At 38.4% G+C, this 16719-nt stretch overlaps 1 protein-coding gene across 5 annotated transcripts in view; it reads left to right on the top strand.

The window, feature by feature from the left end:
- The window catches only part of NAALADL2 (N-acetylated alpha-linked acidic dipeptidase like 2), a 934597-nt gene that overhangs the window by 252280 nt on the left and 665598 nt on the right, over positions 1-16719 (top strand). For 2 of the 5 annotated variants that reach the window (XM_087872507.1, XM_087872506.1), the window contains exon 1: positions 11087-11220. The exons of 1 other annotated variant lie outside the window; for it this stretch is intronic. The gene's annotated coding sequence lies outside the window, so the exon portion shown is untranslated. Of the gene's footprint in view, positions 1-11086; positions 11221-11470; positions 11667-16719 lie in introns of those variants that run through there. 2 more of the 5 variants (XM_087872508.1, XM_060682826.2) reach the window with 2 other exon arrangements.

The following is a 16719-nucleotide window of genomic DNA, read 5'->3' as shown; positions in this document are numbered from 1 at the left end:
CTCTGATGTCCCCTTCTTCTTTTGCCTCCAATCTTTCCCAACATCAGTATTTTTTTTCCAGTGAGTCCTCTCTTTTCATTTGGTGGCCAAAGTATTTGAGCTTTAGCGTCAGTATTTAGTATTTGCAGTATATTTAAGTATCTCTTCAATTTCAATGAAGGAGATCAAGTAAAGTACCCCAGCTTTTGGAGAAGAAACTAATAGGATCCATTCTGGAGACCCTAAGGGGCTGCCCCAAAGAAAAGGGGGTCAACCTATTCTCCAAAGCACCTGAAAGCAGGACAAGAAGCAATGGGTGAAAATTAATCAAGGAGAAAAGCAACCTAGAACTAAGGAGAAATTTTCTGACAGTTAGAACAATTAATCAGTGGAATAATTTGCTCCAGAAGTTGCAAATGTTCTAACACTGGAGGTTTTTAAGAAGACATTGGACAACCATTTGTCTGAAATGGTATGGATTTTTCTGGTTGAGCAGTGGGTTGGACTAGAAGACCTCCAAGGTCCCTTCCAACTCTTTTATTCTGTTATTCTGAGCCTTGTTATTTCCAAATAATTCTGAATATGTGTTGTGATCCTTGCCATTTTGCTAATCACAAAAGTCACCCAACTAGCTCTGTTTGATCTCCCTTCAATGAAATTGACGAGATACCTAAAAATACCGCAAGTAGTAAATACTGACACTAAAACTCAAATGCTTCAGCCACCAAATGAGAAGAGAGGATTTCGATGGCATTTTGTGGTTTGGAGGAGAATAGCACTGTCTTTGAAACATAGAACTGATTTCAAGTTTTCAGTTTTTCACTTTCTAAAAATGCTTCTTTGTGCCTATGGTAGCTCTAGAGGAAGTAAGGCTGATGTTGAAGGCATGACACATGTTTTCATGCAGCATCCAAAAAGTAAAAAATGGAGGAATTGAGGGGAAAAAGCTTACAAGTGTAAAGGAAGTATTTCAGCCTTTCATCTTAGCCTTTCATACATTTTTTTTAAAGGCAAAGATATATATTTTATTTCCCTCGACACCCAAAGCGGTAAAAGAGGAAGTAAAGTAGAAGAAAGTAGAGGGAGATATTTTAACAGATCATTTCAGTAGCTCCATAAAAGCTCGAGGATAGCTATATAAAATAATCCAGAGGATAATGTGATAAGATTCCGAGAATAATAAAGTCACAGAGCCCATTCTGTAGCTGCTAAGTCACCCTTTCGCTTTCATACGGAATTTGAAATTTAACACTGTACATCAGTGTTTTCCATTAGTGCTGGAGAAACACTTTTTTTTCATGGTGACAGAGAGAAAGAGAAAGAGAAAGAGAAAGAGAAAGAGAAAGAAAGGAAAGAAAAATCAATCATACATACATACATACATACATACATACATACATACATACATACATACCTACCTAGCTAGCTAGCTAGCTAGCTTACCTAGCTACCATGTTTCCCTGAAAATAAGACCTTGTGTTATATTTTTTTTGAACCCTGAAATAAGCGCTTGGCCTTATTGCCATGCACTCAAAAGCCCGATTGGGCTTATTATCAGGGGATGTCTTATTTTGGGGAAAACAGGGTAGCTAGCTGTGGGGGACATGTTCTTTTCTCTTCCTTTTTCCTTTCCAGAATATTTGAGCAAGATGCAAAGATCTCTGCATATGTATTTAGCCAACATTCAGGAATTGGGTCAGAAAGCAGGATTTAAATATTCCAGTCTTTCAAAGTCTTGATTGTTATCATATAAAGAGCAGGTGCACGTTTGTTTTTTTGTCATATGTGCGTACAAGTTAATTGCAAAAGACCTCATGCATGGTTTGCAATGGAAAAATTTAATTTGGACCCAAGAGTTAATTGTTTTTCAGGGATGTTATCTTTTAGCACCGATGGAGTATTAATTCTGAAACAAACCATGTACTTTTTCTGTTAGTAAAAGTGCCTGCTCAGTTTATTACATTCTGATCCAGGCAAAGGCTGACTGTATGTCTGTGTGGTTTTGGCTGAGTGTGATCTTTCCCTCTCTCCCTCCCTCTCTCCCTCTCTCCCTCTCCCTCCCTCCCACCCTCCCTCTCTCTCTCTCTGTGTCATCTCTTTCAAATGGACTTAAAATACCTTTTTTGAGTAAGTGTCAGAAAAATGAAGAAATGGGTGCTATTAAAATGTGCAAATGTGCAAAAAGTAACTTTAAAAATTATTTTATTAAGTTTTTTTTTACATATTATAAAGATAAAAACTAACAAACATACATGATCAGAAAAAGGGATTGATGGAGAGAATAAAGAAAAAAGATAAAGGATAAGCATGGAGAAAAAAAGAACTATAGAAAGAAGCAAAAGTATATAAATAAAGTGACTTTTCACTTCTTTTACAAATGATAATACTGTAAGGTAAAGGTAAAGGTTCCCCTTGCACATATGTTCTAGTTGTTCCCGACTCTAGAGGGCGGTGCTCAACTCCTTTTCAAAGCCGAAGAGCCAGTGCTGTCCGAAGACGTGGTCATGTGGCCAGCATGAATAAACGCCAAAGGCGCACAGAATGCTGTTACCTTCCCACCAAAGGTGGTCCCTATTTTTCTACTTGCATTTTTTACGTGTTTTTGAACTGCTAGGTTGGCAGAAGCTGGGACAAGTAATCAGAGCTCACCCCATTTTGCGGCACTAGGGATTTGAACCGCTGAACTGCCGACCTTTCGATCAACAAGCTCAGCGTTTTAGCCACTGAGCCACCGCGTCCCTTAATATACTGTAAACACCAATAAGCAACACAGAAAATTATGTTTGTTTATTGTATTCGTTAATCCAATGTATATAAAACTCCTACCTGAAAAATGGGTATCCCAGAAGAGTATGTACTATTTGATCTTTTCTAACAGCTTACTTTTAAATATTACTTTAAGAACTCTAATTAGGTTATTTTCTACATTGTTTCAACACAGCCTTTCTACAGAATCTTGCTAGACAATCTTATTACAATACTGTCCTTTCCTCATCTTTGCAATATCTCTCTATGAGGAGGTACAGAGAAATATTTCAGTATATTTTGTGGAAATCTGGCCAAAACAGTGCAGAGTTAAAAGCCTATGAAGTCTGTAGCATTTCTCCTTTTTTCATCTCATTCTGATAAAAAATAGTAACAGGTGTCTTGATATTTTAAACATTTTGTGATCAAATATTTTATCAACTTGAAATTCAAATCAAGTGATCCCAAATCAAATCATGTAACTTCAAAATCTAAATTTTTTATCCTCTCTTTTCGTGATTGGTTGATCAGGGTATATTCTACAGTGGCCCAATTACAATGTTGAAATCAGGTGTAGACATTTAATTTTCCCAACAAATGAGAAACTGGAAATTATTGTGATGGCTGAACCAATAGGCTTAACTTAATTCTGCTTAATATTAATATTTATAAAAAGCAGTAAAATGATTGTATATGGTTTTGATCAGCTGCTACTGGTAAGAATACATGTTATGTCTTATTTACATTTGTTTTCTAATTTCTGATTAATCTTATGCAGGCGGACAAGGACAGTCAAATGCCTGGATGAGGCCCAGGGACTCTAAAATGCCCAGATCAGGTCTAAATGAAAATTAAAGCAACACATTAAGAAAAAATAAATGGAGTAACTTCAGTGAGAGAGTTAATTAAGCCTCTGCTAAAACCACTTCCCACGGAAATTCGGCTCTCTTGGAGCCAGTAAATTTCTTCATTTTGTCTGCATCTCACCTTCTGCTTGTTTTTTTGTTTTTTTGAAAAAAATTTTATTTATTTTTTGACATAAGACATAAAACAACATCTTTTTAGAACAAGGGTTTGATCCGGTATAAAATAAGTATAAATTCCAAATTTCATCAATTAACATCTTAGAGGGAAAAAAAAGAAAAAAAAGAAAACAGAACAAATCTAAATCCAATTTTTGTCATTCAATCTAACATCTTGAGAGAAAAGTAAATGCAAGACATTTTGCCATGGTTACGTCTAAAAGATATTTTCCTTTTGCACTGGGAAAAATATACCATCTTCCTCTGGCATATATTTCCCACAGTCTTCCAATTAACCCCTGCATAGTTTCAAGATTTGCATGCTTTGTAGAGGAATCTGATTTCGAGATAGAATATAATCTTTCATCTGACACAACGAGAGCAGACCACACCTGAGCAGGTTCGAACAAGAGAGAATAGTTCCTTTTCTGTCGTATTGGCTTACGATGAATAATGGGAGGAAGCCAATTCTTGTGTTTATTTCCTTACCAAGATAATTATGATTATGAGAGCCAGGAGAAGGAAGATGGTGGAAAATTGAATGCAATGTGAGGAACTCGAAATAGTCATTGCATTCAGAGCTGATAGAAAAGTTAGGTTGGTTCTCTCCTTGATGGGTTTCCATCCATTGTTTCTTGCTTGGCCTTCAGGTGCTTTGGAAAACAGATTGACCTCCTCCTCTCTGTAACAGCCCCTCAAATATTGGAATACTGCTATCATGTCTCCCCTGGTCCTTCTCCTCACTATGCCCAGCTCCTGCAACTGCTCATATGTTTTAGTCTCTAGGAGCCTGATTATCTTTGTTACTCTTCTCTGCACTCTTTCCAAAGTTTCTACATCTTTTTTTTTGTAAAGTGGTGACCAAAACTGGATGCAATATTTTAGATATGGTCTTACTAAGGCTTTATAGAGCAGCACTAGTACCTCTTGATTCTATCCCTCTAGGATTGTGTGTGTGTGCGTATGTGTGTGTGTGGGGAGAGAACATTACAAACAAACACATTCTTGCCTGGAAAACATTCCTGAATGTAAAATGTTGCTTAACAGAAAATCTGTTGATATTTTGTTAAGAGAAGACCATTCAAAGATTCAGAATAAATAGGATTAAATATACTTACCTATATTTTTTTTAAAAACAACAACAACAACAACAAATGGAGAAACAAGATGATCTAGACACATGTGAAATTGGAATGGGTCAGAAATGGAATGATTTATCTAGGAAACCTGGGTATCTGAGGTATATGACTACATCCTAAAATGGCTGTCACAATCACGTGTTTGCAAGTTCAGTCACCTCTTGAAACTCAGTTGCAGAGGTGATTTATTTGAATTTACTTCAAATCAAATTACAAGTACTCCTCGCCCTTACAACTGTAGTTGAGCCCTGGATTAGGGTCATAAATCACGGCAGTTTTTTTTAAAAAAATTATTTATATGCCGCCCTTCTCCGGAGACTCAGGGTGGCTTACAGTGCGTTAAGCAATAGCCTTCATACTTTTGTATATTTATACAAAGTCAGCTTATTGCCCCCACAAACTGGGTCCTCAATTTACCTACCTTAGAAAGGATGGAAGGCTGAGTCAACCTTGAGCCTGGTGAGATTCGAACTTACAGTAATTGCAGACCGCTGGTGTTAATCACAATGCTATCAGTCTGCTGAGCCACCAGGCCCATAAGTTGTTAACAACTGTGTCTAATTTTACAACTCTTTTTAACTGTGGTTGTTAAGTGAATGTTGTTATAGGAACCAGTTTTCTTCAACTGGTATTTCTTTCCAGAACCTGGAAGTAAATGCCAAAAAACAGCAAAAAAAGTGGCAAAAATGGTGGTTCTATGAGTCAGTTGCCAAATTCCAAAAATCATGTGATTTTGGACACATGATCATGTGATCATGGTGTGTGCATGTGTGTGTTCATGTGCAATTGTCAGAAGTCCAGGACTGTTATAAGTAGCTCTGGGGAGATCTGTTGTGCTTTTAAATGATCACTAAATGACGGGTTTTTAATTACTTGCACCCATTCAAAATTTCATGCAGCTCTACCGGTCCTTAACTGTCTTTTGTTGATGCAAATAATAATACTAACAAGAACAACCACAGGATAATCTTAAGAAGTATACAACTTTCAATTAAAAAAAAAAACCTAATAATCAGAGAAAGCTGGTCAGACTTGGCTAAGAAGGTTGGTCGATGACCAATTTTCTATCATTTAACCGTTATCAGTTTAACATAAATCATAGGTTTGTTCTGACTTTAACACGAGCATGAGAAAATGTAATGCTTTGGAAGATGACTGATTTATAAAAGCACTAAAAACAAAAATGTTGGGATTTTCCTTTATTTTCATTTACCCCCCCCCAAAGTGGGTGGCAAATATATGTTAATAAAATAATTAATCTTCCTATAATTTAGGCAGAATAATGAATCCTGCATTTTTCTGTCAATGTGTAAGATGATAGCCTGGGAAAATATTCTCCATGTTTAAAAAAAGAAGAAAAAAAAAAACCCTACAGCAAGTCAAAGCAACCTAAAATAGCTGCGTTTCTTCCTTCTTTGCATATTGGAATATAATAACACTCAGCCTGCTTAATTAGATGACATTTTACAGACTGTTCTAAATGGGAACAAATTACTGTACTATTGGCACCTATGTAGTGCTATATTTTACAGCATATATTAGTTTAATATGCAGAGTATTTGCACAATAAGGTTGTTAAGTCTGTTTGCTTTGCTCCAGTTGATAGCTCTGTAAATGCCAAAATAAAATAAATCTTGGGAGCTTTGTTTTGTTTTGTTTAAAAACAACAACAACAACAACAACTCAGCAGCTCATTCCCAGTTTACGACATACAAACCGTTTACTGGGTTTCCCTCTTACATGGTGAAGGAGAAAAGTAAATATTTCTTCAAAATGAAAAAGATATACCACAGATCATGTTTTATTCTCCTTTTTTTGCTTAGAAGGATAGGACACCTGATGTAATTTTTCCCTTTCATAGTCTCATGCAGCCCTGGATCCTTTCCTAATGCTACAGCTAAATCTGCCTTACAGTTAAGGGGCAAAAGTAAGTGTTGATTTTGGAGATAATCTTTGCAAAGGTTCAGCTTTTGCTGCCCAGGGGAGAAAACTGAGCCCATATAATGGTTTATAAGGAGTGATCTTGAGAGACAAGCAGAAGAACTGCAAAACAGACAACAGGTAGATAAGTAGAAGTTGAGTCCACAGAAGGAATAGAATAGAATAGAATTCTTTATTGGACAAGTGTGATTAGATACACAAGGAATTTGTCTTCGGTGCATAAATTCTCAGTGTAAATGAAAGATATGTGATAAATCTTATCACATATCTTTTATATATAGGGATGTGACAATAGGAATATTGTCACATCCCTAAATATAAAGATAACATATAAAAATATAAGCATATTGTCACATCCCTATATTTTTATATGTTATCTTTATAGATATAGATATATATACACACACACATATATATAATTTATATTTCACTGATAAAGAAATAAAGGGAGACTAGTATAGATCTATTTCAAGCTATTTAGCTCTCATCAGCTAGCCATACCCTTACTTGGATTCGAACTTGGGCTGCCTACATGTTAGGCAGTTGTATTAACCTCTGAGCCACAAGTTCTTCTCCCTTCATCATCTTGAGCCAGGGAAGGGATTAAGTGTTTTTCTATCGAATCACCTGGTCTACCCCAGTATGTGGGAGGGAGCATACTGCATCCTTTCTACCTTTCAGCTCCAATCCAGGAGCCCTCAAGCAGTTGCATTCACGACAAACCATTTTATACCAACTTTATGCAGTATGCTCCCTCTCACATGCTGGGGTAGACCAGGTGCCTCGAGATACACACACACACACACACACACACACACACACACACACACGACTATATAAAGATATAGGAATAGGAATGTGACAAGCATCTCAAACCAGACCCTCCTTAGTTTCTTGAATTGTAAAGAAGAAGGGGCAGAAATGTACTTTCAGATTTGCAAGGTTGTGTTAATGTAACCTTACAATAAAGATACAGGTAGTACTTCATAGAGTCAGAGAATCATAGGGCTGCAAAGAACCTTGTGGGTCTTCTAATTCAACCCCCTCCCCAAGGCAGGAGTCCTTATATCATCCCAGACAAATGTCTGTGGAGATTCTCAGTCATCCAGTTGATAGTTGTCCCAAAGGTGTTTTTTTTTTTTCAAGAGGCAACTGGACTACCTTGTTTTTCTTTGAAGACATTTCACTTCTCATGCAAGAAGCTTCTTCAGAGAAAAACAGAGAAGTCCAGTTCCCTCTTGAAAAAAGCACCTTTGGATCCCAGACAAATGGTTGCCTCCTTCAGCGATGGTGCATTGGAAACTCTAGGAGGCAAACTGTTCTATCAATAAATTGTCCTCACTGTCAGGAAATTCATTCTAATTTCCAGGTTGGATCTCCTTTTAATTGACATTCATTTTCTACTTTTAGATGTGTTTCTTGTCTGGGCTAACCTCACAAGTCTGACAGCCACATGCATCCTATCTTCTGTTCTACTTTCTTCTTGGGGTCATGCAGAAAAGACAGAGGAATAAATGGCCCAAACGTGCTGCAACTGATATGGTTATTGCAACATTCTTCCTTTTCTTGTTAAAAACATTTGTTTTTCCTTCTGGGGCACTTGCAAATCAGAGGTGGGTTTCAGCAGGTTCTGACCAGTTCTGGAGAACTGGTAGTGGAAATTTTGAGTCGTTCGGAGAACCAGTAGTAAAAATTCTGTCTGGTCCTGTCCCCATCTATTCTCTGCCTCCCAAGTCCCAGCTGATGGAGATTTTGCAGTAACCTTCCCCTGGAGCGGGGAGGGAATGGAGATTTTACAGTATCCTTCCCCTGCCATGCCCACCAAGCCACGCCCACCGAGCCACGCCCACAGAACCGGTAGTAAAAAAATTTGAAACCCACCCCTGTTGCAAATACTCATTTATTATGTTGACTGTGCAATTAAAACTGCTCATTTGCAATAAAGTAGACAGTTTGAAGCATACTTGGAATATTATTCCTCTAATCCAGATAGAGGTGAGAATTGGAAAAAAACAACAACAACCTCCGAGTCAAACTCAAATCATGGCGGTTTTGTAAACTACACAAAACACGTCGTTTCCTTGTCAACAGGAGAGAAGTAGTTTTCCTTTGTCTGCTTTTAAAATGTTATTCCTCTTTCCCAATCTCATTTTAAGTGCTGGGATTTCTCGGTAATCTCCTGTCCAATTAATTAAGATGGCCAAAGTCAGAAAATTGCTGAAGCTTAAACTGTAGAGCTTGCATGTGCTTACCACAGCTAACAAACTTGATGTGTTGCTTAATTTCACACATGGAGGTAGACGTTGTTGTAAAGCATGACAGTGGAGGGAGAATGTAAGTGGTGTAATTAGGGTAATGAGAAGCAGAATCGTTTAGAGCTTTGCTCCACCTTCAATTCAGACAGAAACAAAAATGATCTAGCTATTTCAGGTCTATATCTGTGGCTAGGAATTGATGTTCTATATCTTAACTTCTTCTTATAGCTGTTTCTTAGCCCATTAAAAGTAAAGGTAAAAGGTAAAGGTTTCCCTCGCACATATGTGCTAGTCGTTCCTGACTCTAGGGGGCGGTGCTCATCTCCGTTTCAAAACCGAAGAGCCAGCGCTGTCCGAAGACGTCTCCGTGGTCATGTGGCTGGCAGGACTAAACACCAAAGGCGCACGGAACACTGTTATCTTCCCACCAAAGGTGGTCTTTGTTTTTCTACTTGCATTTTTTACATGCTTTCGAACTGTTGGGTCGGCAGACGCTGGGACAAGTAATGGGAGCTCACCCTGTTATGCGGCACTAGGGACTCGAACCGCTGAACTGCCGACCTGTCGATCGACAAGCTCAGTGTCTTAGCCACTGAGCCACCACCTCCCTCCATTATCTATTTCAGTTTCTGCTTCCTGATCACTGCTTCATAGAACCGCCTATATAGAATCAATGAAGGTTCACTGCTTCTAGGAAGGCTTTATTGATCCTACATAGGCAGTCCTCGACCTATAACCACAATTGAGTCCAACATTTCTGTTGCTAAGTAAGACAGTTAAGTGAATTTTGCCTCACTTTATGACCTTTCTTGCCACAGTTGTTCAGTGAATCACTGTCAGATGGTCACAAAAGCTGATCACATGACCCTGGGACACTGCAACCATCATAAATTTGAGTCAGTTGCCAAGCATCTGAATTTGAATCTCATGACCAACGGGAATGCTTCAATGGGCATAAATGTAAAAAAAAAATGGTTATAAGTCACTTTTTCCAGTGCTGCTGTAACTTCTACTGGTTACTAAATGAATATTTGTAAGTCAAGGACTACCTGTATTAATTAATTATTTTTATTGTAGGCCCTTAGTACTTTTAGTAACTGTCTCCAAATCTGTAAGTCATATCTTCATTCTCAGTGTTTTAACATATTACCTTATGTAAATCAATCTCCTCCTTCTCCTTCTCCTTCTCCTTCTCCTTCTCCTTCTCCCCATCCTTACCTTTATCCTCCTCCCATATTTTGTCACTTTAAGTGTCTGGGAAAGCAGGGAGCATCACCCAAATGAATAACAATAATATTGATAATAGATTTTATGTTATTAGCAATAATACGCTAACCACAATGATGATCATATTAATATAAGTAATATGATCCCTGTAAATATTTAGAAAAAAATTGCAAAACTGGACATTGCCCCCTCCCCCCCCCCCATTGCATCTGAGAAAAAGAATAATCACAGGGGTATTCTCAGGGAGAAAAGGTATTTCTGGGGAATAAAAAGGTTGGTATGTGCAGCTTAATCGGGAAAATGAATCTTCAAATAGTTGTTTTAAATCTAGCTTATTATATCCCCCCTCTCTTTATAGAAATATTTCCATGGGCTTCTTCTGCTGAGTCTAAATTCATTCCAGTTTCTTATAGAAAACCGTAAGTTTCAACATAGTAACTCAGAAAAGGCCCTGAAAATCACAGACTTTGAACAGGCAGCTTTCTCTGAAAAAGAAATAAGACCAGGGCAGATTAAAAATGAGAGGAGAGAGGGAAGGGGAGGGAGGGAGAGGAGAAACAGACTAGGTTGGATAGGTTGAGTCCAAAGTCAGTCATCTGGCTATTGTGTCCGAAGAACATGTAAATTCAACTGGAGAGATCAAAAGAGGTGATGTCACTTTATAGCAAAACAGGTCAGGCAAGCCCAGGTAACTGAGGAAGGCAAGCTGCTAATTATTTCGAGGGAGAAAAAAAATAAGGTGTACGGTTACACGCAGCCGTAGGAAATCAGGAGGTCAAACTTTCTTCGTCACCGATTCCACTACCTGGATTCTTCTTTCCACAAGCCCAACACGTACACACAACCACCTACCCTATTATACATAGAACATGGCAGAGAAGGATATAGGCTTCCCAAATTCTCCCTTGCCAGGTGAGTGTGTTGTGCGTACGTCTCTATGTGTGTAACAGATGAGATCATGTTGGTAGTCTGCCCTGAGCAGGATTAAATTTCAAGGCAGTTAATGGGCCCGTTTTCTGCATGGACAAGTATACCTGGTGTGGCAGTGCTGGTACATGTGAAAGTTCTTAGGAAATGAGGGGAAAAACCCCACCCTGGCTGTTTTTGTGGGTTTTGTGGTGATGGGGTGAGGTGAGGTGGGGTGGGGTAGAAATGCTGCTTCACTTCATAGGAGCAGATGGTTGGATTTTCCTGAAATTTTAACAGAGTGAAAAGATGCCACAAGTGGATGGAAATCAGTGTGATATTCTGGGGTCTTGGCAACCTTGCAGTTTTATTTCACGGAGAAGGTTTATTTGAGGAGGAGGAGGAAGAGAAAGGAGAAGAAAACAAGAGTATGTTTCTCAGTGAAGAATCAAGTAAGTGAGAAGATAATATGTTATAAGCAACAAAACACAGTAATTTGCTAGTTAACCGGCACTTTTATTATCTAAAGAGAAGTTAGATTGGCCTGCAAAAATCCAACCTTTGTTTAGAAAAGCCACTTAGCTTCTTTTGTAGCAACTGCCATAAAGTTGGATAATGGCTAGTTCTGTGCAAAGACACTAAGGCTGGTGGATGGAGAAGCAAAAAACGAGCTACTTTAGACTGTAATTGGTAGATGGTTGATGCGTCAACCTGAATTTGGTTGCTATAGAAAATTATTTTGGTGGCTGCTGTATAGTCCAGATTAAGAAGCCTGACAGTAGTCTACCAAATGTTTTCTTTTCTTGGTGGTAAATGTTTTGATGTCATTTGTTTGCTAAACCTTTTGAATGCAATTTGCTACTTAGCAATCATGGAATGTTTACAACATTGTTGTACTTCGATCTACTCGCTGAGTTCTTAAGACAGAAATGACTATCATTAAGCAATCCTTCTGAACAGATACCTGAAATACATTCTGATGGTGTTGCAACATGGTATGATGGGATATGTCACTTGAAAGGACCCCAGAGGTTCAACATTTTCTGTGATGAACCCCTCCACTGGGACAGCTAACTCCCTTATATTTGGGTTGCCCAATCTTGGTGAAGTTTTTTGAAGACTCAAGACAGCTTTTCTGGAGGGCGGTGCAGGATGAAATGAAGGATCCTGTTACCCCAAAAGTGTAGGCACATTGGTCTGGTTATTGTTTATTTATTTATTTGTTTGTTTGTTTCAATTTGTATACCGCCCTTCTCCAGCAGGACTCAGGGCGGTGAACAGCCAGAATAAAACAGAACATACAAAATTTAAAAACAGTTTAAAAATGATTAAATATTTTTGGCCTCAATTTAAAACAACCCAATTAAAATCAATTAATTTAACCAAAAACAGTGGGATCAAGCCAGCCCAGCTAGGCGAAATAAATAAGTTTTCAGGGCCCGACAAAAAGTCCGGAGGTCTAGTATTGTACGTATCTCTGGGGGGAGGTTGTTCCAGAGGGCAGGCGCTGCCACAGAGAAGGGTCTCCCCCTGGGGGTCGCCAGCCGACACTGTTATTAGGGGTTGTTTGTTTATGTGTGTGTTCTTTCATTCTTTCTAACACTACTTTATTATTATTATTATTTTTGGCTATTATAAAGTGCCCAGAGTTTCTGGAATGTAATGGCATATAAGCTACGGTAAATATCAATAACAATAACAATACTTTTAGTTCTTGATTGGTCCTCAATCTGGATCATGCAGTGCGAGTGCCTCATAATTTCTGGGTTGAAGTAAATCTAGGGATTTCTTCTTGAATAAGAAGGTGATTTAGAAAGAGAATCTATTTGACTGACAATCAGATGACGTTTGTAGGCATGCAAAGTAGGTTCACACAATCGATTACGTTCATGCAGTTTTGAAGAAGGTTTATGTCAGTCCTGTTGCATGTCATTTCTCTCTCTCTCTCTCTCTCTCTCTCTCTCTCTCTCTCTCTCTCTCTCTCTCTCTCTCTCTCTCTCTCTCTCTCTCTCTCTTTCTCTGTCTCCTCCAGAATTTATGAAACAATGTAGTCATATAACTTTCTGGATTTTTGATATTCATAGAGTTGCCTTGGTTTAGCCTGCATGGTGTAATTTGGGACAAGGAGAAAGTGTGTAGACTTTGGCTACCTGATTCAGTTCAAAGAGAGCCTGCCTTCCCTTTACTAATTGCTAGTAATCAGGATCTGGGCTGCGAAGATATAAAGGACTATGAGATGGCAGCAAAGATGTACTTCTATCAAGTGACCAACTGAATTTTTGTAGTTTAGATTTATTACTTATTAGCCATTAGGTTGTGTCCGATCTCTAGCATTGGCCTATTTGAAATGAAGGGCCTGGCAGGTGCAGGTATGATGGAAAAATAGATGGGATTGTACTAAGCACTTTCATCCCATTTGAAAGCATTTGGGAACTGGCAATTGATGCAGCTGTAAGACATTATAATGCAAAATAGATGAGGTCATATTAACTATACCTGGACTGGATCAGAATTTTTTTTGTGGGTCTTTTTTGTATTTTGGGATTGGGAGCAGGGTTAAGTGATGGTTAGTTGACTTTTTGTGGTTGTTGATTTGATATTAAATCTATAGTGGTATTTCCACTACAGTTATAATGTTTTCCAGGGTGGGAAATCTTGTGACTTTTTCACAAGTATCTAGAAATCAGGGGGATGGGCTCTGCATGCAGTTCTGGGAATTCTCAGGAACTGGCTGTGGAGCTGCCTGATGGAACAAATTCAGGTCCCCAAATTTGTGGTTCATCACATCTTTTTATGCGTCCACCAGTAAGTCTAGTCTATTTTGTTCCCCCAATTCCTTTTTGAAAATGGTCATGTAAAAGTTGCATCAAATTATGCATTTTGAATCAAATACCTCCAGAAAATATTTCCTTTCCAGGCATCTTGACATTCTTTTTCATTGTAGCACTCTTGGGAAATATGGAGAGTGTGACTTAATTAATGGTTGAATGCCACATTAATTTAGGAGTCAGATCATTTTGTACCAGAATTTGCAAAGTCCTTTTAACACCAAGCATTCTTCCACATACTGTGCCCATACAACGCATCTAACCAAGGCTGTTAAATACCTAATGACTCCATGTGCAGAGTACACAAAGCTTGGTTCCTTTTAACCTTGATTTTTTTTGTGTGTGTTGTTTTTTTGTTTTTGGGTGGTTTAGTGTGCGGCCAACCCAGCCAATTTACATCATTGATGGCTTAATGTCTTGTGCAAATCAGAAAGTGGGTTATTTTACTACCCAGAGGAAACGTGATGTATTAGAGCAGCTGCTGTGCACGCACCAATGCAACAGAACATGAATTTCAAGATGTGTGCTATGAGAGAATCTCATGTGGGCCATGACAAGTAGCTGAATTAAATAGTTGGAAATGGCAGGCACATAGTCTTGGAATCAATGACTACATGGTTTTCAACCACAAGTAATAGAATTCAGGGATTCTCTCGTGGTGTGATACACATTCTAATATTCACATATGAAATGTTGGCAGGTTGCATACTTGTTCTGAGCTACTTTTACAACCATCTTTGAACAAAATGGATAAATTCCTTATTGAGCTCTAGGGCTTTTTGGGCTTACTAACCATTTCATAGGGAAATAAGATCTTACGTTCAATGGTGTAGGACCAGCACATTTTTAGGAAAAGAAAAATATAAAGCAACTATTTCTCTTCATCATCAATTTTGTTTTCCACTAAGTAGTGCACTACAGAAGGATGAACATATTGATGGTTAAGCATATAGTCCATGTCCAGTTAAATCTGGGGTAAATCACCGGGGTTCCATGAAAAACTTCTTTCTATATATATAAAATCAAAACAATACAACAAAATCTTCCTTAAAGACAGCCCAATCCAGAATATTATGCCAAATTGTCATTGCGGAAAGGTTTGTGTATTCATTAAATTTAAGGAGATTTAAATTTAATCTCTTTGTTTACTCTACAAGGAGATTATGTTGTAGAGTAGAACTTCCAAGTATGTTAAATATACTTCTAAATCTTAGTACGGAATACCACAATGCTCTGTGGCTCTTTTTAAACTAATAACTATCTCATCATAGATTATAATATGCATTGTGAACAGTATATAAATTGGTAACTCTTATGCATAAGCAATAAAGGTGCACCAAACTGTTAGAAAATCAGTTTTTCAACAACATATTCAGCCTCTCTTTCTCTCCCTCCCTTTTCCTCTCCCTTTCTCTGTCCCTCTACCTCTCCCACTCCTCCTCTCTCCTCCTCTTCCTCCTCCTCCTCCTTTTCTTTCTCCCTCTTTCTTTCTCTTTGGATAATTTCATCATTGGGTTTACTTGTCAGTATTGAATACATAAAGAGGGTTTAGAAATGTGTTCTAGCAGATACTAGCAACAACATTATCCATGCTTTATGCATCAAATTGTTTAATTCAGATTTTTTAATTTAATAGTGTATTAATGTTATTGTGTATTTCACTGTTGTGAGCTGCCCTGAGTCCATTGGAGATAGGGCGGCATATAAATCATATAAATTGAAACTTGAAACTTGTCATACTGAGCTTTGGTGGCGCAGTGGTTAGAATGCAGTACCGCAAGCTACTTCTGCTGGCTGCTGGCTGCCTGCAATTTGGCAGTTCAAATCTCACTAGGCTCAAGGTTGACTCATCCTTCCATCCTTGTGGGTAAAATAGGACCCAGGTACCTTCGAGACCGACTTCTGCCACCAATAGCCTCCCACCGGCCAGTTCGCTCCCACAGAGAGGGTCTCCTCAGGGTGCCATTGGCCAAGTTATGTCGGCTGGCGACACCCAGGGGGAGGGCCTTCTCTGTGGGAGCCCCAGCCCTGTGGAATGAACTGCCCCCGGAAATACGTAAGATCTCCAACCTCCGGGTGTTTCGCTGTGCACTGAAGACCCTGTTGTTCCGCCAGGCTGGGCTATCAACATAATAATTTTAAATTGGGGTATTTTAAATTTCTGGGGTTTTAAATTGAGCCAAATTTATTTAATAATTTTAAATTTTTAATTGATGTTTGTCTTGTGTTTTTAAATAGGCTGTACACCGTCCTGAGTCCTTCGGGAGAAGGGCGGTATAGAAATAAAATTATACTTATACTTATACTAAAATGAGGACCCGAGTTGTTGGGGGCAATAGGCTGACTTTGTAAACGGATTAGAGAGGGCTGTAAAGCACTTTGAAGTGGTACATAAGTCTAAGTGCTATTGCTATTTATTTGCACATGGACTGAGAATAAAGCTAACCAAGGGCCTGCCACAAAGTCTTAATTAATTGCTTTTTCCTATTTCGGTGAATTTTTTTTATATACAAACACAACAAGACAGAAATAGCCTACCTTCCTCATGAATCAGTTAATTGATAGGAACAACTTCAAACTAGGGCATATAAAACCTTTGCCAGACCTATATTTCAATACTGTTCACCTGCCTGGAACCCTCACTGTATTTCAGACATCAATACATTAGAGAGGGTCC

This window comes from Pantherophis guttatus, chromosome 6 (genome assembly GCF_059756535.1).
Source record: "Pantherophis guttatus breed Tessera chromosome 6, ASM5975653v1, whole genome shotgun sequence".
Lineage (NCBI taxonomy): Eukaryota > Metazoa > Chordata > Lepidosauria > Squamata > Colubridae > Pantherophis > Pantherophis guttatus.
This window is presented reverse-complemented; position numbering and strand designations above follow the sequence as displayed.